The sequence below is a fragment of the Oryctolagus cuniculus genome, chromosome 3 (genome assembly GCF_964237555.1).
Source record: "Oryctolagus cuniculus chromosome 3, mOryCun1.1, whole genome shotgun sequence".
NCBI classification, from domain to species: Eukaryota; Metazoa; Chordata; class Mammalia; order Lagomorpha; family Leporidae; genus Oryctolagus; species Oryctolagus cuniculus.
In genome coordinates this window covers 171288443-171316318 of record NC_091434.1, presented here as the reverse complement: position 1 = coordinate 171316318, position 27876 = coordinate 171288443, and the positions used below count along the sequence as shown (strand labels likewise).

The following is a 27876-nucleotide window of genomic DNA, read 5'->3' as shown; positions in this document are numbered from 1 at the left end:
GCGCGGCGGCCAAGACAGGTCCCCGGCGCCCCTCACATTGGCTAGGCTCGCCCCGAGTTTCGGTTTACCGCATTTCAGCACACGGAATCGCTAACGACAACCGCCGAACAAATGACATTGGGGCAGCACACGCCGCCTGAGGAGGAAGCAAAACACGAAGAAAGGCGTCAGTCTCACAGCCACGTGAGGTGGGCGAGCCCGTCCGCCCTCAAGGCTGAGGACTTCAACTCCCAGCTTGCCCCTGGGCGGGTACCCTCCGAGGACTACAACTCCCAGGGAGCCGCGGGAGAGGCCGCCGCAACCTCCCACTCGCCCGCCGGCCGCTCCTCCCGCCCCTCCCCCGCCCCTCCCGGCTGGATCGGCGTGCGCCTGCGCACCGGAGGCCAGAGGAGTCTTACCCAAATGTAAGATGGTGGCCCGTCTGGCTGTGGAACCCACCGAAAGCTGAGAGTCTCCCTCTCAGCCGTAAAGGTCGGACTCGCTGAAGCAATCAGGCCCGGTTCTGAAGAGTTTTCTCCCCGACACTCGTTCAGTGGTCTCTTGTGAGGACGCGGCAGCGCGCGGAGTCGTCTAAGGGAAAAGCGAGGCAAGGCAGGCGGGTGAGTCTATGCGGGGCTGGGCTTAGGGGAAACCCGGGGCTGACCGGCTACGAGAGAGCGGAGGCTTCGCTGGGACTGTGCAGGCCGCACCCCCCTTCCTCCCCACCCCCCGCCTCATCTCAGCCTCCTCCTCCTCGGCCTTCCTCCTCCTCCTCCTCTCTCTCCCTCAGCCCTCTACGCCACAGCAGTTAGCACCAGGAAAAGGGAGCGGGGCAGGAGGCAGCGCGGCGGCCAGCGCCGACTCCCCTTCGATCGTTTCTGTAATTGGGGAGGGCGAGGCGGCTGCCGCTCCCCGGCGTCTCCCCCCGCTGCGATTTTCTAGGGGCAGATCCTCGGGTCTCGGTCCTCCCTGTCTCCCCGGCCCCTTTCCCCTCCCTGTCGTCCTTTCGCGCCGGCCCCGGTCCCCCCAGCCCAGAGCCATCACTCCCACTCTGACCCGTGTCGTCGCCGCTGGCCTCTGGCTCCGCTGCTGCCACTCTGGAGTTCGCCCTCGCCCCCTGCGGCGCCTCCAGCCGGTCCCCCCGGGTCTGTCTGCCTCCGTGGGGCGGCTTCCGATGTGCAGCCCGGCTTCCGTGAACCGCATCTGTCATCCCGCAGCCGCCCCTAAGAGTCTCGCTCGTGCCGCCGCTGCTCCTTGCGACCCACCTGTTCCTCAGCCTGCTGGGGGACTGCCCGTCCCTCGCCTCTTCCGACACAGACTTCGGGCGAGAGGGCTGCCCCGGCTCGGTCCTGGAGGAGTGAAGGAAGTTGGGAAGTGACTGGAGCGAGGTAGCACACTGTGGAGCGATGGGAGTGGGGGCTGCCGGGGAAGGAGCGGCTACGTTTGGCTTTCGGCGATCTGTGTGTCGAGGACTCGCTGTGTTGTCTTTTCTTTCCCTCTCTGCACTGCTTTTTCCATGCTGAATTGCCTCTCCCCAGGACACTTAATGTGGGCTCTGATTATACCAATAAGTAGTAGCCTGAACATTGCAAAGTAAGATAAATCTGGTGTACCCCAAGGCTCGTCTGCGAACTGCACACCCAAATATAGATGCTATTCTGATGAGATGTGAGTTACGGACCCCTTCTGTGTTCAGAATTGATTATTGACCAAGTGAGTGATATTGATGTTCAGCTTCATTGAGGACATATTTTATTTATGGTTTCAGTGGAAAATTCCTCTCCAGCTAATATCAGGTTTATACAGTATTTTTGGATTTGGAAAGTTCTGTTAGACACTTCTAGGGTGATAGTTATCCCAAAACGTTATCTTCTCTTGAAAATCTATTATGTATCCCAGAAGAAAATCTAGTCTTTGTAAGCCTAAATCACTCATATCTATCTATCTATCTATCTATCTATCTATCTATCTTTTTTCTTTAAAAAAGAAGGGGGCTGGGAAAAGTAATGACAAAGCTGTACGCCTGTGTGTATTTGGTGACAGTCCCTGTGGTTGTTGTCTGCAATAGGGAGCAGAAAACTACAAGTGAGAGGTGGCTTGCGCTGTCCATGTTTTGAAGAAAGCAAAATTGAAATATTCTGACTAATGGCACAATGGGAAGAAAGAGCCTTTCTGCAGACCCACTGTGGAAAAGAACTACCAGAAAAGCAAACAGGATTACGTAGATAAGATACATACATGTCAAGTTTAAATAAGACATTATGTTCTTAAGATATGTGTAAGAATGTTTATAGTAACAATCTCTTGCAGGAATCCATCTCTTACTTGCAAAAGTAAGAATACTTTAAATGTAAATAGAATACAGTTTCCCTTTAGTTACTTTTGCACATTACTGGCTTATTGTAATTTTTTGCAAATTTTACCTGTAAGGCTTGAATCTTAAACCTGGCATTATATTTGCTTGATTGTGATAAATGGTCTGTTTTACCCAAAGTAAGCTAAGATTAGAAAAGCTGTTTATAAAACTTCTTCTTTCCTGTCAACTATTTAAGTCCTGATTTGGGGAAACTAAATAAATCCCTACTCTTGAGAATTGGAAATAATTTATATAACAAACCTTGTCCTAGGTTGTAATTTAAGGTTTAAAAAAATATTGCTTAAATGCAGTTTATCAGTACAAGTGTATTCACTACAGTTGCTCTTCATCTCCTCAGTAATAGCTCATGCTGGTGGAGAAGCTGTCTACTTTGAACAATCCATACACAGGTTTAGAAACCCTTGGCAGTCATACTTGGCTGGGTTGTAGCAGTGTGTTCTAGGAGAGGACTGTTTGTCTGGCAGAAGGAGGAAATGATTTTAATACATCTTTTTCTTTGGTAAAGCTTTTTTACTTCACTAATTATTTTCTCAGTTTTCTCCTCTCTTACTTTTTGCTGGTAGTCATCAGATTCTTAGTTTCAGTCCTCTAAATTAAAAAAAAATGAACTTACTTTGGATCTTCAGTCTGCCTGAAGAAGATACTTAAAGGTTTTTGACATTTGGATGGAAAGTAGGGAGCTGAGATTTTTAATATTTTTGTATAGTTTTTTAGTTGTGATGGTATGATCATTACAATTTCATACTTGCATGGTTTCTTCTGGTAATTTGAAATACTCTATGCCACAATCAACGGCCGAATTCTTCAAATGAATAGGTTATTTCTACAAGAAGAATTTTGAACATGACTTAAAGATGGATTATTATAAAATTTGTTTTCAGAAAGTTGCACAGACAAATCTTTAATTCTGTTAGGATGTGACAGTTAAAACAAACAGGGAGATAAAATTGTTTTGCAATGTCCTTCAACTTCAGTCTAAATGGAAGTACTGGTGATAGCTTTCAACTCACTATTTTGGAAAAGAAAGAGTGTTACCTGAGGACACACTTCTAGCATCAGGGCGTTTTATTTTAAAAATGGTTTTTATGTCTTAAGAGAATGAAATGAACATCATCTCAGTTCAAGTCGTTTGGTTTTAGAGGTCTTCCCCTTTTCCTCCTGCCTACTCCCAGTTTTAAAATGAAGCTGCTTTCTTGATTTTAGTGATTTCTTTATGTAGCTGAAGATAACACTTATGTGACTTTTAAGCCTCAGTGTTATTGTTTTTATAGACCATCTAAGTGAGATAGAAAGTTTTAATTTGTAAAACTTCAGCCTCTGCTGAAAATTAAGTTAGCTTGCTCTCAGTAGCTATAATACTGTCTTGACTTTTTGTGAAAAGTTACATGCAACTCTGTTAGTACCTAAGAAAACAGTTGGGAAATAGGTTAGAGATATTTGCTGTTCTAGAAACAGTATAACTAGAATGTACTACATACTTTTCTCAAAGGATTTCTTCATCTAAATGGATCTTGTAAATGGTTTTCATCCCACTGGAATAGTATGTAGTGGATAAGACTTGCTAACACATTCTGAGATTTTATAAATTTTATGTTCCTTCAAAGATGTTAGGAAAAATTTGCAAGTACCCATCCTTGAATAAAGTGTGACAGTTTTCTGGAGATTTAATATATATTTCTCAAAAATTGATAGTATGCAAATTATAAAGGTAGTATAATTTATTGACTTATTTTGGCGATGTAAGGAAAGAAGTGGAACTTTTAAAATCATGTATTTAGTGGTTTTCTAAAATAACTTATTTCAAAAATGTTTTCAATCTAGTTTCGTGGATTCTTTGTTCTAGGAGATTATATGGTAAATGTTAACTTTTTCAATGCAGTAATTTAATGGATTCTGTCACACATTTCTTATTTGAGAGGGAGAGAGGGGGGAAGAGCGAGAGAGCGAGGGAGCGAGGGAGCAAGTGAGCGCATGCTCACCTCTGCTGGTTTACTACCCAAATGGCCACAATGGCTGGGCCTGCTAGGGCCATAGCTGGGAATTCAATTGAAGTCTCCCAGGTTGGTAGTAGGAACCCGATTACTGGAGTGGTCACCATTGCCTCTCAGTTTTCCTGCATTAACAGGAAGCTGGAATCAGGAGCCGAAGACAGAATCATCAGGCACTTTCCCATAGATCTGGGTGTCTTACCTCCAGGCTCCTGTACCCACACGTTTCTTTTTTATGTTGTGATTCTTTTATTTTTCAATCAGAAAACTGTTTATGGAAAATTTCAACACTATTTGAGATTCTAGTTGCATGTTTGTTTTTTATCAGAAGAGAGAAATTAACTTACATGCTACTAAAAAAGATGGTTAATTTTACTTGTGAGAAATACCTAACTTACAGATAGTATGTGAATGAGTTTCTTTTCGTTCTAGGAAGTTTATCTGTGAGCATAGCTTCTTTACTAAACTGTTTATACCCTGGGAGGTTGTCCTGTTTTAATTGTACCAGATGGTGGGCAAACGATATATTGCTATTTGAATAAACCTTACTATTTGTATAGGTGAATATGTCAGATATTGTCCCAACAAATATTTCTTTTTAAGTTATGTTTGCTAAAATCTTATCTCTTGAGTTTTTAAAGAAATTATAGAGTATAATTGAAGATCAGCATAATCAGAATGGCTGCAGATGTAGCCAGTTTGGGGTGGAGGGGGAAGTCAAGGTGAAAAAAGCAGTGCAAGTGGAAGAATAAAAGTGGTAGGTGCCATATTACTACTTTTGGAAGGAATTAGTAAATGATGTTTTAGTGGAAAGTAGTGTTTAAATTGTGAAAAGTAACCATGGACTGAAATATCAGAGGTGGAACATTCATTAAACCTCAACAGGTACATTATCATTAAGCCAAATATCTGGAATTTCAGTCCTTGGAATAAAGAGGAGGTGTGATTTTCTGATTACTTAAGACTTTATTGACCGATTCCCTGTTAGATTTCTTTGTATTATGAATTTCCTGAAATGACGCTAACATAGGGTTATTAAACATTGGTTGTGGCAACTTTTTCACTTTTTAAAGATTTCTTGCCTCCTGTATTTTGCTTATGATTTTTCTGATGTTTTTTATTTTCAGCAATTAATTTCAGTGGGCCATTTTGTGAATGCCATAATTGAAAATTTGTAGTATAAAATGTATTACTTTGGTGGTAAGATTAATTTGTCTTTTAATAGAAATCCCCCTCCATTTTGGTTTTATTTTTGCCTCTAACTTACTCTCATTAATTCTTAGATGAGAATTAGGATACTGCAAGTTCTGTGTCAAATGAAGTCTTTCCAGAAACTTTTTTCTTTATTCTCGATGGGGACCTACATTTTGTTGAGTGAAGCAAGTAGTTATGATGTCTTTTGGCTTTGTCATTTAAAATGAAGTAAAGACATTATTACTACTTTTTAAAAAAAAACTTTGTGTGCAAAATTGTAACAGTGCAAAAGTGGATGTGAACTGCTATGTACCAATCAGTCAGCTTCAAAGTTTATTAACTTATAGCCAGTTTAGTTTTATCTGTAACCCCACTTACTTTATCCCTCCTCCTCTTACTCTTTGTCTTGCATTATTTTGGAACAAATCTTGACCATCACATTATTTCATTTATATTATAACTCTTGATTAAAACAAAATCTGGATTTTTAAAATCGAAATTATTAAATCAGCTTTTCAAATAGTCTTAGGGTGTTTATTATTGGCGCATTTATTGAAAAGTGGCACAATCTTGTCGGAAACACTGTTAAGATAATAGAGTAGCACTTTCTAGTGCAGCATATAAATAAGAAGGAATACATAATAATACTAAGGAATACATCATCTTCAGTCCTGCGTGTTTGTTGGGAGAATCTCTAGACCAAGGTTCTAGGAGAGAGGCTTTCTGGAGAAAGTGGGACTGGAATAGAGAATATTATCTGTATAGTCAGAGCATCTCCCAAAGGAGAACATTCCATACATTCCTTACTTGGGGTTGACACGTGAGCGAACACTTGGTCTTGGGGACTAGCGTGATGTGAGGGGATGTAAGGAGTCTGATCTCTGTGGAATAGTGTTAATTTTTGGGAATGGTGGTGGGTAAGTTTGTGTAAGCGGGGTAAAACTACATTATGAAAGGTGTATTTAGTGTCATGTTAAATTCTTTCTGCTAAATAATGAGGAGTCAGAAGAGGTTGTTAGGGAACAGGAGACAACGTGATTTTTTACGAAAGATTGCTTTTTCAGTAGTGTGCAGTGTATGTTGCAATCAATAGTTTTTTTCCCCCAATTCATGTTTTTTCAATTTTTGGTGTGTTTTGTATATTTAAAAAAAAAAAAGATTTACTTTATTTGAAAGGCCAGATTATAGAGAGAGAGAGAGATAGGAAGAGAGAGAGAGAGAAAGAGAGGAAGACAGAGAGAGGTCCTCCATCCCCTAGTTCACTCCCCAAATGGCTGGGCCAGGCTGAAGCCAGGAGCCTCTTTTGGGTCTCCACCATGTGGGTGCAGGGGCCCAAGCACTTGGGTCATCCTTCACTGCTTTTCCCAGGTGCATTAGCAGGGAACTGGATTTGGATTGGAAGTGGAGCAACTGGGACTCCAACCGGTGTTCACATGGTATGGTGGCTAAGCTGCTATGCCACAGCTCTGGCCCCAATAATTGAGATCTGTTTGAAAAACTAAAGACCAGGCTTAAGGTTAGGGGCCCTTCTGAGAGAGATTAGGGTGGAAATTGTATAAGAATTGAAATTAGCTGCTTCCGTCTTTCCTTCAGTTTCTTATACTCAAATGTGACCCTAGTTTGGGAGCTGAGAGGACTGAGGAAACGCGGTATATTTGTCTTTGATAGTAAGTTGCGGTTTGTTATCCAAGCCCAGGTTTTGGAAATGAAGTAATAGATGATTACTCAGATAACAGCTCAGAGAACTTCATTAGGAGACTTCCTACCAGTGTTTTTGAATTTTCTTAAAAAAAAAGTTCAATTTATTTGAGAAGCTGAGAGACAGAGAGCTTCAATCTGCTGGTCCACACTTCAGATGCATACAACTGCTGGAGCTGGGCCAGGCTGATGCTGGGAGCTGGGAACCCTATCCAGGTTTCCCATATGGATGACAGAGACCCAGCTTGACCCGTCACCTATAGCCTTAGCAGTGGAGTACTCATTAGTAGGGAGCTGGAATCAGGAGCAGAGCTGGGCATCAAACCAGGCACTCTGATGGGATGCAGGCTTCCCATGTGACCTTGTAGATGGTAGGCACCACTTGCCCCTGCCAGTGTTTTTGAATAATTTTAGGTATTTATTCACTGGGGAATAAGAGCCTGGAAAATAAATAATATATGATAGTAAGAGATTGAACAGAAGAAAAAATTGATGCCTCATCTGTTTCCTGTGTGTTAGTTCAGAAGAGAGAATTGTAAATTACCATAACCAGTAAATATTACTTGTATTTTAAAAGTTTAGTAATAGCCTGGTTAGAGCAGAAAGAATGGCAGAAAAGTCTGATAAGTGAGGCATTAAATATTACCAGATCCAAACTCCTGTAAGAATAAATGAGTTTAGATCAGCAGGCTAAAGAAAAATGTAGGGATATTATAAAATGAAAATTTATTTGTTGGCTTACTTTTTATATTATTGTTATTCTTCAAAGACAATATAAAAATGCCCATGTTTAAATATCTACCCTTGCTTTGGTTGTTACTATTTTTTTTAGTTCTGAAACCCTTAAAGATATTCTTTTATTTGTTTTGGTTTGCTGACTCTTTGATAAGCCAACTTCCTTTTTTTTTTTTTTTTTTAAAGTTTTGTTTATTAGAAAAAGTTACAAAGAGAGGTAGAGACAGAGAGAAAGGTCTTCCATCCATTGGTTCACTCCTCAAATGGCCACAACAGCTAAAGCTGAGCCAGTCGGAAGCCAGGAGCCAGGAGCTTCTTCAGGATCTCCGACGTGGGTGCAGGGGCCCGAGGACTTGGGCCATTCTCCACTGCTTTCCCAGGCACATTAGCAGGGAGCTGGATTTGAAGTGCAGCAGCAAAGCTTGAACTGGCACCCATATGGGATGCTGGCAGTGCAGGCCAGGGCTTTATCCCACTGTGCCACAACCCCAGCCACTGAGAAGCCAACTTTATGCAGCTGTTATGTTTCTCGATAGTATGTTTTCTTTGTTTTGTGAAGGAAAATTTTACTTTAAAGCTAGAAAAAAAATTAGATTTCTTTTGACTTTGTCAGTGTTACATGAATAATATTGTGTTGTACTTACTTTCTTCTTGCATCCTTCAATATTTCTGGTATTCCTCATTTACTAAATTACCATGTAGATCTCAAAGATTTTCACCACCAAGTCTGAAAATATCTCAAGCCCAATATGTTTACAACTGTAAAAATTAATTTTACTAACCATTTTCTTTCCTTTTGTTACATTCTAAGTACTTGGTAAATTTTAATAATGATAAAGATAATGAAGTCATATAGCACGTTATTGGGAAGTAACAGGTTGAGTACCCCCTAAATAGAAAATACAAAATCTGAAACTTTCAGAGCTTTGACATGATGCCACAGTGGAAAATTCCACATCTGATTTCATGTTATGTGTGTGTTGCGGTCAAAAGGCACACTCACTAAAAATACCATGTTAAATTATCTTCAGACTTTGTGTATAAGAAGACATATATAGGAGACATAAGTGACTTTCATGTTTAGAGTTGGGTTGTATCCTCAGATATCTCATTATGTGTACCTAGATATTCCCAAAATCTGTAACAGTTCTGTTCCCAAGCATTTTGGATAAAGGAAACTTGTAATCTGTTTTAAGTTGTCATTTCTCCTATTCTTAGTGTTCCTAATACTTGTAACATAAAGAGCTATTTTTAACTTCTTTATGTAGCTGATCTTGTGTACTATTAAGTATGACCATTACAGTAAAAACTCACTGCCTTCTCTTTGGGGATTTGTTTTAATGGGGGCTTTAATGTGTTGATTTTTGATTTAAGGTTGAGTTGAGGTTCCTTGTGTATGGGAGAATATTAAAAAGGATCATGTGCCTTTCTAATTGCTCCCAGTGTTTGGGAGAGAAGTTAATATCAAATATGCAGTATTTTTTTAAAAAAATTATTTATTTGAAAGAGTTACAGAGACAGAGAGAGAGAGAGATCTTCCATCTTCCATTCCCCAAAAGGCCACAATGGCCCACGTTTCTTCCCGTTTCCCACGCGGATGGCAGGGACCCAGACATGTGGGCCATTTTCCTCTGCTTTCCCAGGCACATTAAAAGGGTGCTGGATCAGAAGTGAAGTAGCTGGGACACGAATTGGCACCCATGTGGGATGCTGGTGCTCCATATACCGGCTTAACTTGCTGTGCCACAGCTCCGACCTGAACCTTAGTGTATGAGAGTATCTTCACTGGTAGCTACCAATCCAGTCTTGTCCCCGAGACATTTTTGTCTAATCCCTTGAAGTACGCAGTCATTTCTGAGTGTCACAGAGATGCAAGAGAAAATGACTCAGTGCTCTATTCCAGATAGTTTGGGAATTTGAGACTAATTGAATTAATCTCAAATTATTAGTAGTTTACATAGTTTTCTTTGTTCATACAGTGCTTGGGAGGAAGCTGGTTTTGTGTGAATGGCTGTGGGCATCTCTGGGATAGCCAGAGGGTAGGTGTTTTATCTCCTCAGAGAAGGGAAGAGAGGCAGAAAATCAAGTGGGAAGGCTTCACATTTTAATAATGGTTCTTGTGCCTAAGGTGTTGATGGCACTGTCTCCTTTACTGCCTTTAGCTATATGCTTTAAGATTTCTTTTCTCGGACTACTATTACTAGTTAGAAAGGCAATAGTGTTTAGACTTTTCTAAATCAAACTAGTGTCCCTGTCCAGGCTTGTGCATTTTAATCTCTCTAGCTCAAACTCCGACAGATTCACGACTTCACTGCTTTGGAAGGGTTGGGGGGAAATGGAAAGAGTAGTTAATAATAATATGGTGCTCCCTTCTGCTCATATGTCAGTATTGTTTTATGGAAGAGCTTCTGCCTTTCAGTTTTTAATTTTATGCAATCAATTAAAAATAGCTCCATGAATTCTCAGTCTTTTGAAACCTTTTAAAAGGTTTTGTAGCCATGTAGGTAGGTCTAGCTGTACATATATAGTTTAAGATATTTAGTGGAACCTAAACCTTCCTAATGGAAGTTCTTTTCTATTCTTTAAATATTAATTTTTATTTATTTGAAAGGCAGAGTTACAGAGAGAGAGAGAGAGTGAGAGACTGCTTCCATCCACTGGTTCACTCCCCAAATGACTGCAATGGCCAGTGCTGGGCCAGTCCAAAGCTAGGAGCCAGGATCTTCATCTGGGTCTTCCATGTGGGTGCAGGGACCCAGGGACTTAGGTCAACCTCTGCTGATTTCCCAGGCATGTTAGCAGGGAGCCAGACAGGAAGAGGAGCAGCTGGGACTCAAACTGGCACCTATATGGTTACTGGCACTGCAGGAGGCTGCTTAACCTGGAACGCCATAGTACTGGCCCCAGGAATTTCTTCTAAAATCTCTTCTGTCATACTGGACCTATTCCTAGACGTGATTTTTCTTTAAAAAAAAGAAAAGAAAAGAAAAAAAAACGAAAAAAAAAACCCTCTGTTTTTTCTTTAAGGTAGATACTTTCTGTCTGCATCATATTTACATCCATTTTGATCATGATAAAAACAATGAGAGTAGGGGTCAATGCTGTAGGGTAGTGGGCTAAGCCTCCACCTGTGATGGCAGCATCCTCTATGAGTGCCGATTCCAGTCCCGGCTGCTCCTCTTTCCATCCAGCTCTCTATTATGGTTTGGGAAAGCAGTGGAAGATGGTCCAAGTGATTGGGACCCTGCGCCTATATGGGAGACTGAGAAGAAGCTCCTGGCTCCTGGCTTCGGATCTGCCCAGCTCTGGCCATTGTGGACACTTGGGGAGTGAACCAGCAGATGGAAGACCTTTTTCTCTGTCTCTCTCTCTCTCTCTGTCTGTAACTCTACCTGTCAAATAAATAAAATCTTAAAATTTAAAAAAAAAAAGAGAGTACTTTAATATATTCATGCTAACAAAAGAATGTTATTTCTGTTCTTGCTTTTATCATGTCTAGCAATATTTTCAGTAGCTTTGGAGAACTTTGAATAATAGTATGGTGTATTCTGTGCTTTTTATTTTGTATCTTTAAGTTTTTTTGTTTGTTTGTTTTTTATTTTTGATAGGCAGAGTGGACAGAGAGAGAGAGACAAAAAGGTCTTCCTTTTGCCATTGGTTCACCCTCCAATGGTCGCCGTGGCTGGCGTGCTGCGGCTGGCACACCGCGCTGATCCGATGGCAAGAGCCAGGTGCTTCTCCTGGTCTCCCATGGGGTGCAGGGCTCAAGCACCTGGGCCATCCTCCACTGCACTCCCTGGCCACAGCAGAGGGCTGGCCTGGAAGAGGGGCAACCGGGACAGAATCCGGCGCCCTGACCGGGACTAGAACCTGGTGTGCCAGCGCCGCAAGGCGGAGGATTAGTCTATTGAGCCATGGCGCTGGCCTTGTATCTTTAAGTTTTATAACATTAAGAACTTGGCATGATATTAAATAAAGTATTCTTCAGTATTTGGAATAAATGATTTTTTTATAATTGGATGTAGTCTTCAATAGCTTTTAGTTTTCAGTGCAAGCCCTTTGAATTCTTGTTTTTATTTATTAAACTTCTGCTGAGAGTATGCAGTGTATGCAGCATAGAATCAGATTGCCTGAGTTTGGATCTTAGCTCTACCACTTACTATCTGTCAGATCTAGGCCAAATTACTTAACCCTCTCTTGGCCTCAGTTTTCACATTTGTGAGAAGTCCAAGGATTGTTATGTGGAATACATGAGTTAATTTATGTAAAGTACTTAGAATAGTGTTTGGCACATACTAAGCCCTGTATTTAGTGTTAGGCATTCAGTTTTGAAGACTTACTTTATATTCAGTGTACTTTTGTGTCTAGGTACTGGACATATGTTTTCAGTAAATTTTTTTTTTTTTTTTTGAAAGAGTGACAGAGAAAGAGAGGCAGAGAGAGAGAAATCTTTCATTTACTGGTTCACTCTCCAAATGACCACCACAGCCAGGGCTGGGCAAGGACTTGGGCCATCTGCTGCTGCCTTCCCAGGTGCATTAGCAGAGAGCTGTATCGGAAGTAGAGCAGCTGGGACTTCAACCAGCGCCCATTTGGGATGCTAGTGCTGTAGCAGCGGCTTTACCCACTACACCAGTGAGCTAGCTCTGATGTTTTCAGTAATTTGACCAAGTGGAAATCTAAGCAACGCATTTGGGAGGAGAGTCAAAGGACTGGCCTGCCTGCGTATCTTTAGAATGAGAGAATAATGAAAGATGAACCTGGAGAGAAAGGATAAAAAATGGTTATTTTATTTTTAGGAAGATTTATTTATTTGAAAGGCGGAGTGACAGAGAAACAGAGGGAGAGACAGAGAAATTTTTCATCTGCTGGGTCACTCCCTAAATGGTCATAACAGCCAGGGGTGGGCCTGGCTGAAGCCAGGTTGTCAGGGACCCAAGTACTTGGGCCATCTTTACTGCTTCCTAGGTGCATTATCAAGGAGCTGGATTGGAAGAGGAACAACTGGAACTCAATTTGGCACTCAAGTATGGGATGCCAGATTTGCAAGAGGTGACTTAACCCACTGCTACAGTGCTGGCCCCAGAAAGTTATTATTGAGTGTTTTAAACTAAGATGGAGAAATTTAGATGTGGTTGATATAAGGGGAATCATTGCAAAGGCTTTTTTGTTTTGTTTTTAAAGTTAGAGGAGTGATATGTTTAAAATAGTATTTAGGGAGAGATGGTTTGGTGTCACAGAATTATTTTTTATATTAATAGAGGACTTGTTTTGGTCTCATTTGTTCACCAATCTATCCAAAGTGACCCAAACAATACCTAGTAGATAGTAGGCGCTCAGTAAGTACATACTGGATGAATAAACTCTAAGAGAGCCTGAGATAATTTAGAGACATGCACAACGGGCTCAGTTTAAACTTTCTTTTTTTAAAGATTCATTTCTATATATTGAAAGGGAGAGTTGCAGAGAGAAGGGAGACACACACAGGGAAAAGAGAGAGAGAGAGAGGGAGAAAGAGAAGGAGAAATATTTTCCATCCGTGGTTTACTCCCTAAATGGCCATAATGGTTGCAGCTGTGCCAGGCCCAAGCCAAGAGCTCAGAGCTTCTTCTGGGTCTCCAACATGGGTGCAGGGGCCCAAGCACCTGGAGTATCTTACGCTGCTTTCCCAGGCACATTAGCAGGGAGATGGGTTGGAAGTCGATCAGCCAGATTTTGAACTGGTGCCTGTAAGGGATGGTGGCCTTGCAGGCAGCTGCTTAACCTGCTATGCTACAACGCTGGCCCCACAGATTAAAGTTTTCAAGTCCCTATCTTTTAAAGGTAAAGGAAGAATTGAAGTGACAGGAAGCTGAGAAAGTTTAAGTATCAGAAAGTAAGGAAAAGATTTTTGGGAGAGAAGTCAAAGAGACAGGGATGGGAAGATTCAGGAGAGTGTTATTTCTAGGTAGTCAAGGAAGTTTCAAGAAGGGAAGAAATGTCTGGTGTTGTGGGGTATCAGGTAAAGCCACTACCTGCATTGCTGGCATATGGGTGCTGGTTTCTGTGTCAGCTGCTGCACTTCTGATCCAGTTATCTTTTTTTTTTTTAATTTATTTTTATTTTTATTTTTTGAGAGGCAGAGTGGACAGTGGAAAAGCAGCAGAAGGTGGCTTGAGTGTTTGGGCCCCTGCACCCAAGTGGGAGACCTGGCTATTGTTTACATCTGGGAAGAGAACCAGTGGATGGAAGATCTCTCCCTCTCTGTCTCTCCCTGTCTCTGAACTCTTTCAAATAAATAAATAAATCTTAAAAAGTCTAATACAGCATTCAAGGAAAATGAGAATGAAGAAAGAATCTTTTGACTTGGTGGTGTGGTCAGACATTTTAGGGGTTAAGGGGAATCCCATTTGCTTTGAAACTAAGAGTATGCTTCCCCAGACTGTTGTCTTGCATTGACAAAGAGCCCAACATTGATAAGACTTGGTATTGCTAGTTCCCTGAAATCCACAAGGACTGGTTTCACTGTGTCCTCTTTCTTTTTATGTTAGTTACTACCAGTCTCCCCAGTGACACTTCATGTCTCACACTTTGATCTCGGTGAGGCTTTGCATATTTCCTGTCTTTTCACTCCTCCAAGTTTTGAAACCTTGCCATTGTACAACCCAGTAGAATTCAGTTTGTCATCAGCAAAATTTCTTGTATACTTGTTTCTTTGTCTGAACATTTTCTCTACTTTCTAGTTTCTGAGGACACTGCTTTTCCTGGAGCTCTCTTGTATGTTGGCAATTACATTTTTTTGCCTTTCTTATGCTATACAGGATCAATGGGAAATCCTATGCATTGAGACTAAAATGTATATTTTCCCTACTCTGACCTCCTGCATTGATCAGAAACCTGGTTCTACTGAACCTGGAGATGGGGCAGTTGTCCACCATTCACTTCTCTTCTCTGAAACTCATCTGTTACTAGGTTGTATTGTCCATAACTCCTCATGTGTGCTGGCATCTCTTGCACTCTGGGTTACTCCTTTTTTTTTCTTGATTACTTTAGCTCCTAGCTCAGTGTCATTCTTGCTAACTCTACATCTCTTAATTCTTTGTTATTTCAATATATACCGTCTGGGTTTTCTTATACTATGGTCTTTAAGGTCCTGAAAATCTTCTTTTCAAATGATCTTGTTTTCCAACCTATTTCAGCTGCTCTGTGGTCATATCTTACATCTTGATATTACCAATAACTTGAACCCCTTCATGATTTTTATTTCATTCAACTCCCTTCTGATCACTATCTAGCTTTTCAGCTCACTGCACTTCGTACCCCAACTCAACAATCTTTTACTGTTACTGAGACCTCTAATCTGCTGATTCAATTTCCTTTCCTTTTATTTATTTATTTATTTTTTAAGATTTATTTTGTTATTTGAGAGGTAGAATTACAGACAGAGAGGAGAGGGAGAGACAGAGAAAAAGGTCTAAGATCCACTTGTTCACTCCCCAAATGGCTGCAATGGCCACGGTTGGGCCAATCCAAAGCCAGAAGCCAGGAGAGTTTTCCAGGTCTCCCACGAAGGAGCAAGGGTCCAAGGACTTGGACCATCTGCTGCTTTCCTAGGCCATAGCAGAGAGATAGATTGGAAGAGAAGCAGCCGGAACAAGAACCAGCACCCATATGGGATGCCAGTGGCACAGGCGGAAGCTTAGCCTGCTATGCCACAGCACTGGCCCCTCCTTTCCCACTGTTTCTGCTCCCTTGATTTCTTTTCTTCACTCTTTACCTAAGGTTTATTTCAGGATCAGTCGTATTCTTTTTGTTTCAGGTGCCTTCAACTCCCTTGCTCCTTTCTTGCCTCTTCATACTTGTTGTCAATCCCTCAGTCCAAGTGGAATCAGTTCCCTGAGCACTTCGTGCACCTGTGAAGCTGAACGTGAGGAAAATACAGTTTTGGGAAGACACCTCAGGTGACCCTTAATTTTGTCTGGCAGGCATCCTCTGCTTCCTTAGCTCAGGGGAACTTTTTTTCTGCTGAGGACCATTTGGATATTAATAACACAATTTGTGGACCATACAAAATTTATCAGTTTAAAAATTAGCTGGCTATAGATTTATTGGATTTTGAGTCCTGCCTGCAGTTGCCTTGGCAGGGCCAGAACAAATGACTTTGTGAGCCTGTATGGCCTGCGGGCTGTGCAATCCACACCCGTTTCTTGGACTGTTCAGCCTTTTAAGAGACTTAGTATATATCCTTCCTTTCTCTTCAGTTCCCATTGCTCTTCCTCATAGTCACTCTCAGTTGATAGACCTTCTTCGAGAAAATAGGAGCAGTCAGAAGAGCCGTTGTACAGACTTTGCCATCACATCTGTATACCAACTACATCTGTACTCACCACTGCTTTTTTTCTGTTTATATGGATGAACTGTCCATGCTTCTATCTAATTGCAGTTCCTCTGATTTGTGCATTAGATCTCATTCCCTTTAATTTCTCTGGACATCGCTCTATCCACTCTTGCTTCTCTGTGCATCACCAATTCATTTCTTCTGGATCATTCCTACAACATAGAAACATGCTCTGTTTTCATCATGAGCATGCCTTTCTTGATCACTTTCTTGCTCGTCTGTTTCTATTGTGACAAAACAACCCTTCAAGCATTGTCTGAATAAACTTGTTCTAATTTCCTTCTTCTGTGCTCTTTTTATTTTTTTTTAAAGTGGTAAACATGCTAGCAAAGTTTAATGAAGAGAAAAATGAAGGGAGTACACCTGACCAGGCATCTCAGTAAAGAACTGAGAGCCTGTTAAGCCTATTCCAATCAGGCTAAGATCGGTATTGTTCAGATCACCCAGTAATGACATTGTTAACCCTCATTTTCTAATTTTATCTTATGTGAAAGTCTACATTTGACAAAGTTATTTTCTCCTTTTTCTTAAATTTTTATTTATTTGAACGGTAGGCAGAGCGAGTAAACACTGTTTTCATCTGCATTGTCACTCCTCAAATGCCCACAATGGTTAAGGCTGGGTCAGGTTAAAGCCAGGAGGCTGGAACTCAATCCAGATCTCCCATGTGAGTGGCAGGAGCCCAACTACTTGAGCCATTGCCCGTTGCCTACCAGGGTGTCCATTAGTTGAAAGCTGGAATCCAAAGTGAACCCAGGACTTCTAACCCAGGCATGTTGATTTGGGACTCAGATGTCCCAAGTAGAATCTTACCTACTATACCAAATGACTGCCTCTCATCTTCATCTTTGATAAACTTACTTAACTTGCCTTTTATGATACCTCCTTCCCTTAGTTTTCTTCAAAACCCACTGGCTGCCCCTTTTTAGTTTTTCTTGTTGGATCTAACTATACCTACTCTTGATCTTTAGTTATCTTCTCTACCTATGTTCTTTCTCTTAGTGATCTCTACGAGTTTGATGATTTTGAATACTTCCTAAATGTTCATGATTTTTATTTCTGTAAATCGGATCTCTCTCCTGAACTCCAGATTTGTATATCTAGTTGGCTCTGCAGTATCTCTGCAAGTCTGTGAAATTTCTCAAACTCAGCATGTCCAAAATGGAATTTTTGCCTTTCCCTCCCAAACATGCCCTCTCAGACCTGCTCTGTTTTCATAACCTTTCTCATCTCAGTTGTTGGCAGCTTCCAGTTGCTCAGGCCAGAAATCTTGGAGTCATTTTCCTTCTCACATCCCACATTCATTGCATCATGAAGTTGTTGACTCTACCTTCAAAACATACCCAGAATTCAACCAGTTTTCATTATCTCCATAGCCACTGTCATCTCTTGCTAGGTAATTGCAGCAGCCTCTACCAGGTTTCCTGTGTGCTACCCCTCTCCTTTACAGTTTTTTATTAATACAGTTTTCAGAAATGATCCTTTGAAAACATAGATGCAAGAGATTTTACTCTACATTTGTGAAACTTCCTGAGTTGATCTTATTAGAGGTGGCTCTAGTTTCTTCTTATTTTTTTTTAAATAAAAACCTCTTTCTCCTTCTTGTACTTTTTAAAAAATATTTATTTGAAAGTCAAAATTACACAGAGAAGTAGGGGCAGAGAAAGAGAGAGAGAAGGTCTTCCATCCTTTGATTCACTCCCCAGATGGTCCCAACGGCCAGAGCTGGGCTGATCTGAAGCCAGAAGTCAGGAGCTTCTTCCAGATCTCCCGATGTGTGCAGAGTCCCAAGGATTTGGGCCATCCTCTACTCCAGGCCATAGCAGAGAGCTGGATCGGAAGTGGAGCAGCTGGGACTCAAACTGGCGCCCATATGGGATGCTGGCACTGCAGGCAGCGGCTTTACCACTGTGCCACAGTGCTGGCCTGGATGGGCATATCTTAATCTCTAGCTTAATGCCTACATCCTCCCCCTCCCTTGGCAAACACATTTAATGTAGGTTTTTGCGTGTGCCTGCTGTGTGGGAGTTGTCAGGCATGGTTCATGGCTCTTTTCTCCTCATTAACCTTCCCTTCTCCCACCATGCGCAAAGGAAGATACCTTTATTCCTGAGGAAATTGGGAAGGGAGAGTCTGAGTTGATGGCTATTCTGGAAAGTTGCTTTAAAGATTTATTTATATGAAAGGCAGAGTGACAAGAGAGAGAGATCTTCCATCCTCTGGTTTACTCCCCAAATGGATGCAGCAGCCAGGGCTGGGCCTGGCTGAAGCCAGGAGCCAAGAACTCCATCTGGTTCTGCCTTGCGGGTTGCAGGGGTCCAAGTATTAAGCCAGTTTCCCCTGCTTTCCCAGGCACATTAGCAGGAAGTGGAACTGCCAGGCCTTGAACCGCACTCTAATACGGGATACAGGCATAACAAGTGTTGGCTTAACCCATTGTGTCACAATGTCGGTCAGCCCCCAGAAAATTGCTTTAAATGGAAGATTGGATTCCTTCCCATTAAAATAATTAATGTGAAAGGACGAGAGAGCAAGCGAGTGAGCACAGCATGTATGAGAGCTAACTGGTTTTTTTTTTTTTTAATAATTAAATTAAGATTTATTTATTTTACTTGAAAGAGTTACACAGAAAAGGCGAGGTCTTCCATCTGATGGTTCACTCCCCGATTGGCCACAACTGCCGGGGCTGCACTGATCTGAAGCCAGAAGCCAGGAGCTTCTTCTGGGTCTCCCACAATGGTGCAGGGGCCCAAGGGCTTGGGACATCTTCTTCTCCTTTCCCAGGCCATAGCAGAGAGCTGGACTGGAAGTGGAGCAGCCAGGACTCCAACTGGTGCCATATGGGATGCCGGCACTGCAGGTGGCAGCTTTACCCACTATGCCACAGCGCCGACCCCTAACTCGTTTGTTCTTATGCCTGCAAGGGCTAGGGCTTGGCCAGACCAAAGCTGGGAATTAGAAAGTCAACCCAGGTCTCCTGTGTGGGTGGCAGGAATCTTATTACTCTAGCCATCATCACTTTCTCCTAGGATCTGCACTAGCAGGAAGCTGGAGTCAGGAGCTGCAGCCAGGCACTCAAATACAGGATGCAGACATCCTATGAGGCTGCTTAAATACCATGCCAGTGCCTGCCTCTGATTTTGAAGCTAAGGTAATATTGGCCTCATAAAATGAGTTGGGAAGTATGCCTTCCCCTTTTATGGAAGAGATAATGTAAAACTAGAATTCTTTAAAATTTTGATAAAATTCTTCAGTGAAGCTATACAGGCCAAGAGATTTCCTTTTGAAGAGCTTTTTAAACTATAAATTCAGGGGCCTCGAAGTTAAGATGCTGCTTGGGATGCCTGGTGAATCCCAGCTCCACTCTCGATTTCAGCTTTCTTAATATGTACCCTGAGAGACAGCAGTTGATGGCTCAGGCAATTGGGTCCTTGCCACCCTTGTGGGAGACCGACCTAGATAAAGTTCCCAGCTCCCAGAGTTAGCCTGTCCTGTCCAGAACTCTTGTAAGCATTTTGGGAGTGAACCAGTAGCAGATGGAAGCTAGCCCTCTGTCCATTGGTCTATCTCTTGCTCTGCCTCTCAATAAACTAAAAAAAAAAAAAAAAAAAAAAAGAATTTAAGTAAATACAGTGTTTATAAAAATTACTGATTCAATTTTTTAATGATTATAGGATTATTCAAATTATCAATATTCTTATATCATCCTTTAAATGTTTACAGGATCTGTAATGATTTGTTGTGTTTTTTCTCTGTGTTGCTAGAGGTTTATCAAATTTGTTGATTTTTTTCTTTTTACAAAGAACCAGCTTTTTGCTTCATTGGTTTTTCTGTATTATATTATTTGAGATTTTATTGATCTTTTCCCTTTATTATTTCTTTTCTTATGCTTGCTTTGGGTTTATTTTCTTTTCTTTTCTTTCTTTCTTTTTTTTTTTTTTTTTTTTTTTTGGACAGGCAGAGTGGCAGAGTTAGACAGTGAGAGAGACAGAGAGAAAGGTCTTCCTTCTGTTGGTTCACCCCCCAAATGGCCATGAAGGCTGGCACGCTGCGCCGATCCGAAGCCAGGAGCCAGGTGTCTCCTCCCGCTCTCCCATGCGGGTGCAGGGCCCAAGGTCTTGGGCCATCCTTCACTGCCCTCCCGGGCCACAGCAGAGAGCTGGACTGGAAGAGGAGCCACCGGGACAGAACCGGTCCCCCAACCAGGACTAGAACCCGGGGTGCCGGCACTGCAGGCGAAGGATTAGCCTAGTGAGCCGCGGTGCCAGCCTATTTTCTTTTTCTATTTGTAGTTTCTTGATTTCTAAAATTTTTGATCTGAGACTTTTTTCTAATCTGAGCATTTTTAGTACTGTTAATTTTCCTCTCAGCTCTGCATTGCTGTATTACATAGATTTTGATATTTTCATTTTCACTCATCTATACATTTAAAAAAATCTTTGATACTTCCTCTTTGGTCCATGGATTATTCAGTGGTACGTTGCTAAATTTCCACATTTGTAGAGATTTTCCTCTTTTTCTTTTTGTGATTTGTAATTGTATTTCACTGTTATCAGAGAACATACGCTGATTTCAATTCTTAGAAATTTGGTGACATTTGTTTTTTATTATGCCTGATATATTTTGTATTATGCCCATTTTATTATATTTGAATATTCCATGTACACTTGAATGTGTTCTGCTTCTTCATTTTTACCCCCTAGTCTTTCTAGGATACCACCTCGTTCTCCCTATGCAAATCCCCCCCCCATTTTATTTGGTTTATGTTCCTTATTGTTGGTGTGTATTGTATTTTTGGCAATTTCTTTTTATTCTTATTTTCACCTCATGGAATTCTTTATACTCCATGTCTCTTGACGTTTTGTATAGTTCTAAACAACATTTGGTAGTTTGTGTTCTAAAATTAGTGACCAGTTTTTTTTTTTTTTTTTTTTTTTTGACAGGCAGAGTGGACAGTGAGAGAGAGACAGAGAGAAAGGTCTTCCTTTTCTGTTGGTTTACCCTCCAATGGCTGCTGCAGCCGGCACGCTGCGGCCGGCACGCTGCGGCCGGCGCACCGCACTGATCCAATGGCAGGAGCCAGGTGCTTCTCCTGGTCTCCCATGGGGTGCAGGGCCCGAGGACTTGGGCCATCCTCCACTGCACTCCTGGGCCACAGCAGAGATCTGGCCTGGAAGAGGGGCAACCGGGACAGAATCCGGCGCCCCGACCGGGACTAGAACCCGGTGTGCCGGTGCCGCAAGGCGGAGGATTAGCCTATTGAGCTGCGGTACCGGCAGTGACCAGTTTTTATGTTGGAGTGTAATTTGTGCTTATACTAGTGGCAAATTGACCTTGCAATATTACTAGCCTGGTGGAATTATGGCAATATGTTTTTTTATTCTTCCAAAAACCATCTCTGGATAAAACTTGTCTGACTCAGAAATTGTATGTTAAGTATATTGCTAGTAATAAGAAAATCTGTGTCCCCAAGTCATTTATTTCATGGGACCAAGATGAATGCCTCTACAGTGGTTCTTTTTTTTTTTTTTTTTTTTTTTTTTAAAGATTTATTTATTTGAAAGAGTTAAACAGAGAAGAAGAGGCAGAGAGAGAGAGAGAGAGCGGTCTTCCGTCTGATGTATTACTCCCCAGTTGGCTGCAACGGCCAGGACTGCACTGACCCGAAGTCAGGAGCCAGGACCTTCTTCTGGGTCTCCTTACTGGGTGCAGGGGCCCAAGGACTTGGACCATCTTCATTACTTTCCTAGGTCATAGCAGAGCGCTGTATCAGAAGTGGAGCTGCTTGTACTCAAACTGGTGCCCATATGGGATGCTGGCGCTTCAGGCCAGAGCTTTAACCAAAACGCTGTGCCACAGCTCCAGTCCCTGCGGTGGTTCTAATAGTGTAAGACAACAGACACCAAATGCTTCATGGGGAAGTACTGTAAACATTCAGAAAAGGGGTAATCAGAATGTGGATGGGTTAACTTTGTCATCTTGTGGAAAGATAGTACTTGAATTTATGGAAATCGAAAAGGAGGTTGACACGAACTGGAGAACACTATCTGCAAGAGGATGGCCTACAAGGAGAGCAAGGAGGGCATTCTGTGAGGCCGTGTGTTAATGTAGTTTTATTGAAGTAGAGAGAAGAGTCCAGGAAAGAATATGTACACATTTTCTGGGCTCAGGTACCAGGAAAGAATTTAAGTCTGGAGCAGGAGGTGATAATGGTCTGCCCCTTTTATCTGGTTTCCTGGAGGCTCCATACTCAAAAAACCTCTGAGCAGATGTCCCCATTCTTTTACTACTAGTTCACCATCTTTTTTTTTTTAATAATGAGTCTAATCATATTTTTTTAAGTTCAGCCTTTATTTGGAGAGTTGCTTTTAACGTAACACTGTGCTGGCCTGATTCCAGGCCCCTCAATCATTTTGCTTCATCAGGGTTTCTGCCTGCCAGCTCTCTCCTACCTAATCCAAAAACTCTTTGGCCAGGCCTCTGGCTGGGGAGTCAGATTTGAACATTACCCCTGACCCATTATTTAACCACCTGGTAGACAGCTTCCTGTCTGCAGAGGACCATGTGTTTGGTGTTTCAGCCTTCTGGTGTCCACATCTTGGTTTGCCAACTAAGACAGTAGCCAATCTAAAGAATTTTAATCCGCAGAGTGACTTGAATCTGACTTTAAGCATTGGCATCTGGGAGCTTGTTAAAAATGCAAAATTTCAGACCCTACTTTAGACCCACTGAATCAGAATCTTCATTTTTGAAAGGATACATAAGCAATTCATATGTATCATCAAGGTTGATAAACTGTAGATGAAAGGGAAATTAAATAGAACTGTTGTGTATGTTGAATTCCAGAGAGAAACTATAGTATGGAGTCAGCATAGATTCGTTTAGGACCTGTAATAGTCATTCTGTTGAAATAGAAACCAAAGAACATACAAGAGAGACTCTTTAAAGCAATAAAATGAAGGGGTGGCATTGTAGTGTAATGGGTTAAGCTGCTGCCTGGCATCCTTTATGGGTACTGGCTTGAGGCTTGGCTGCCTCCCTTCCATTCCAGCTCACTGCTAATGTGCCTTGGAAAGCAGTGGAGAGTGGCCCAAGTGTTTGGGCCCCTGCACCCATATGGGAGCCTGGAGGAAGCTCCTGGCCCCTGACTTCCATCTGGCCCAGTTCTGTTGCGGCTATTTGGGGAGTAAGCCAATGGATGAAGGAACTCTCCCTCTGTCTCTTCCCTGCTCCTTCTGTAACTTTGCCTTTCAAATAAATAAATACATCTTTAAAAAATATTAAAGGACTGCTAACTAATTCTGTTGTCACATTCAGTGAGTCTGAGAATTTGTTCACTACTGCGGAATTATTTGCCTGTTCACCCTGAAAGTACTGGTCTTGATGTTGACTCTTTTTTTTTTTAATGGAGCTTTACTTTACCATCTATAGGATTTTGAAATGTAGAATTTTGCTTCTTTGTTACTTGTTCTTGGTTTTGATAAAGTTTTATTCCAGTGATTATTCTACGATACAGATAACACTTATGGACTATTTGGATGTCCCAAATACAGATATTTATACTGACTTAAACTAGATTTCACCTCATTTAAATTGATTGCTAAATTGTATTAATTGCCTACTATGCAAAGTATTTCTTTTAGTTAAATTATTCATTTAGGCTAAATTTCCAGACATGAGATTATTGAATCAGTATATTACCCTGCTACCATCGTTATACTTTTTGCATTGTATTGATTTCCCAAAGGATTGAACCAATTTATAATGCAATCAGCACTTCAATTATAATGTGTTTTCTTTAGAATTAGATATCACTGTTTTTAAATGTTTCATGTAGTAGTAACGTAGTCTTTGTTTTTTAAAGATCTATTTATTTACTTGAAATATTTACAGAGAGGCAGAAGTAGATAGAGAAAAGTCTTCCATCCTCTGGTTCACTCTCCAAATGGCCGCAGTGGCTGGAGCTGGGCCCATCTGAAGAGACCAGGACCCAGGAACCAGGAGCTTCTTCCAGGTCTTCATATGGGGGCAGGGGCACAAGGTCTTGGGCCATCTTCTACTGCTTTTCCCAGGGGGTTAGAAGGCAGCTAGATTGGAAGTGGAGCAGCTGGATCTTAAACTGGTGCCCATATAGGATGCTGGCACTGTGGGCAGTGGCTGTACCCACTGTGCCACAGCACCGGCCCCAGTAACATGGTCTTTTTTTTTTGTAACATGATCTTATGAAGTTACTTCTGTATGCATTTTCTGTTACTTTGTATAGAAATTAAATAGGAACAAGAAGTCCAAAGCAGTTAGAGAAATGTTAGCACATAACCAAAGCATTTGGTTATGCAGCATTTTGTATATCAGCATAGTGAAATACAGTGTCCCTGGAAGGAGCACTACTGGTCTACTCTTGGAACAGGGGAGTTGGTTCTTGTCCCCTTCCCCCCATATCTGAATAGAATAATGTGCTACTTTTATCCTGTAATTGATTTGTGCTTAAACTTGTCTCTGTCAGCTTAGGACAGTGTAAAAAGTTACTTTTTAATCTTTTTTTTTTTTTTTTTTTTTTTTTAAGATTATTTGAAAGGCGGAATTACAGAGAGTTAGAGGCAGAGGGAGAGAAATCTTCCGAAGCCAGGAGCCAGGAGCTTGTTCCAGGTTTCCCATGAAGGTGCAGGAGCCCAAGGACTTGGGCCATCATCTACTGCTTTTCCCAGGGAGTTAGAAGGGAGCTGGGTTGGAAGTGGAGTAGCTGGGACTTGAACTGGCACCCATATGGAATTGCTGGTATTGCAGGTGACAGCTTTACCCTCTATGCCACAGTGCTGGCCCCCCTACTTTTTAATTCTTTGAAAAGTTAATTAGTAATGCCACAGTATATTTTGCAGGGAAGTTAGTAAAGATTATTTTGTTATATTCATTAACTTTTATTTATTTAACCAAAAAATAAGCTGTACTTCTTACTTATTCTTAAGTAAAGATTTATTTATTTGAAAGACAGAGTTACAGAGAGACAGGGAGAAACCAGAGAGATATCTTCATACACTGGTTCACTCCCCAGATGGCCTCAATAGGGGGGACTGGGCCAGACTGAAGCCAGGAACTCCATTCGGCTCTCCCATGTGGGTAGCAGGAGCCCAAGCATTTGGGCCACCTTCCACTGCTTTGGCAGGCACATTAGCAGGGAAATGTATTGGAAATGGAACAGCCGGGACTCCAGCTGGTATTCATATGGGATGCAGGTGTTGCATGCGGCAGCTTAATCCTCTGCACCACAATGGCGGACTGAATTTTTGTCATTGTTTTTGATTATGATTTTTAAACTAAGTAACTTAATTAAGAGAAACTTAGAAATAATCTTTTAAAACAAAGCATTCACTAGTTCATTAATTAGAAAACAAAGAACACTTAAATGGGAGATTGAGTGAATCTGTATTTACTTTCCCATGTGTGATAATTTTGGATTCTTATTCAAACTTTTAAGCCAACAATTTTATTAAAACTAGATTCTGCGGAAAGGTAATCTTTTTTTTTTTTAACATTAGTAAGACAAGAAATTTTATTTGCATTTAAAAGATTTATTTGTTGTTTTGAATTGCACGAAGACAGAGGTCTTCTATAAGCTGATTTACTCCCCAGATGGCTGCCAACAGCCTTTTCTGGGCCAGTCTAAAGCAGAGAGCCAGGAACTCAATCCTGATCCCCTACATGGGTGACAGGAGCCCAAGTAACTAGAGACATTCTCCAGTGCCTTCCTAAGCATATTAACTAGAAGCTGGATCCGAAGCTGAACAACTGAGATGTGAACTGGCATTCCACTATGGGATTTTGGCATCATAAGTGTTGATTTAACCTGCTTGTGCCACAGTGCCGACCCGACCCCATTTGTGTCTTTTATTTAAAGTATTTATTTATTAAGATTTTTTTATTTAAAAGTCAGAGTTACATAAAAAGAGAAGGAGAGGCAGAGAGAGAGGTCTTCTATCCACTGGTTCACTTCCCAATTGGCCGCAATGGCCGGAGCTGCGCCAGTCCAAAGCCAGGAGCTGCTTCCGGGTCTTCCATGTAGGTGCAGGGGCCATCTTCTGCTGGTTTTCCAGGCCATAGCAGAGAGCTGGATCAGAAGTGGAGCATTTGGGACTCAAACTGGTTCCCATATGGGATGCTGGCACAAAGTTGGCGGCTTTACCTGCTACACCATAGCGCCAGCCCCTTAAAGGATTCATTTTAAACCCTTTTGTTTATAGTTTTTATAATTAGCCAGTTGAATAGTTTTTTTCTCTCCCTTTGTACTTTCTTTGGAGGCAACCATTACCTTATTTATTTTTTTTTTTTAAAGATTTATTTATTTGAAAGAGTTCTCCAGAGAGAGAAGGAGGGGCAGAGAGAGAGAGAGAGAGAGAGAGGTCTTCCATCTGCTTGTTCATTCCCTAGGTGGCTGCAGTGGTCGGAGCTGTGCCGATCCGAAGCCAGGAGCCAGGAGCTTCGTCCGGGTCTTCCGATGTGGGTGCAGGGGCCCAAAGACTTGGGTCTTCTACTGCTTTCCTAGGCTATAGCAGAGAGCTGGATCAGAAGTGGAGCCACCTGGGTCTCATACCAGCACGCACATGGGATGCCAGCACTGCAGGTGGCGGCTTTACCTGCTGCGCCACAGCGCTGGGCCCTACCTTATAAAGCTGGTGAAATGAAATACTGTCTGCCAAGTTACTTGTAGTGAAGATTACTTAGTATATTTCATATACCAAGGTGTGTTGATGTGTGTGTATTACAGGTGCTTCCAGCACTGTACTAGGTATAGGGAAGCTGCCTTTAAGGCACTAGCATATGGACTAGCAGAGCATTTTTTTTAGTAGTTTGAAAGGTCTCTAAATGGTTTGCCATGTATAGTGACCTTTTTTTTTCTTTTTGATCAATGAGAATCCCTTCTGTTGCCATAGGGTAAAGGTTTACTATATAACAAGATAATTGCTTTCAGTATTTCAGGGTTTACAGTTGTAGGCTTGTCTCCCTCTCATTGTCCTTCTCTTCCTCCCTCCACCCCCTGCTGTGTGCTTTTGCTTCCCAAGTCTTCACCATCAGCTGAATAGTGGAACTAAATTCTGATAGAGCAAGCTTGATTGTATGAGATATGTAGGCATAGAGAAAAGTAGAGCTTTTGTTCATGGCTTAAATTATTTTTTTAATTTTGAGGTGTAATTAAATGCAATGAAATATAAATCTTAAACAAGTGTTAAGTTTTGACAAGTGCATGCCCCTGTGTAGCCCACATCTCCATCAAGATTTAGAGCATTTCCATTACCCTGGAAGCTCCCTCTCAGGCTTCCTACTCCATACCTCTCACCCAGAGCAACTTTGTTCTGAGTCTGTCACCAGAGCTTAGTTTTGGCTGTTAGGGATTTTCTATAAATGGAATAATTTTGTGACTGGTTTCTTTACTTAGCACAATGCTTTTAGATTTGTCTATGTTACATCTATCAGCAGTTCCTTTGTATTGCTGATTAATATTGTAGTATTATTCTACTGAATGAATATGCTACAGT

The 27876-nt window shown here is 41.7% G+C and overlaps 1 protein-coding gene across 6 annotated transcripts in view; it reads left to right on the top strand.

Moving 5' to 3' along the window:
• Positions 1-344: 344 nt before the first annotated feature.
• CNOT4 (CCR4-NOT transcription complex subunit 4) overlaps positions 345-27876 on the top strand; it is a 137517-nt gene continuing 109985 nt past the window's right edge. For all 6 annotated transcript variants that reach the window (XM_008258152.4, XM_002711994.5, XM_008258151.4 and 3 more), the window contains exon 1: positions 345-599. The gene's annotated coding sequence lies outside the window, so the exon portion shown is untranslated. The remainder of the gene's footprint in view (positions 600-27876) is intronic.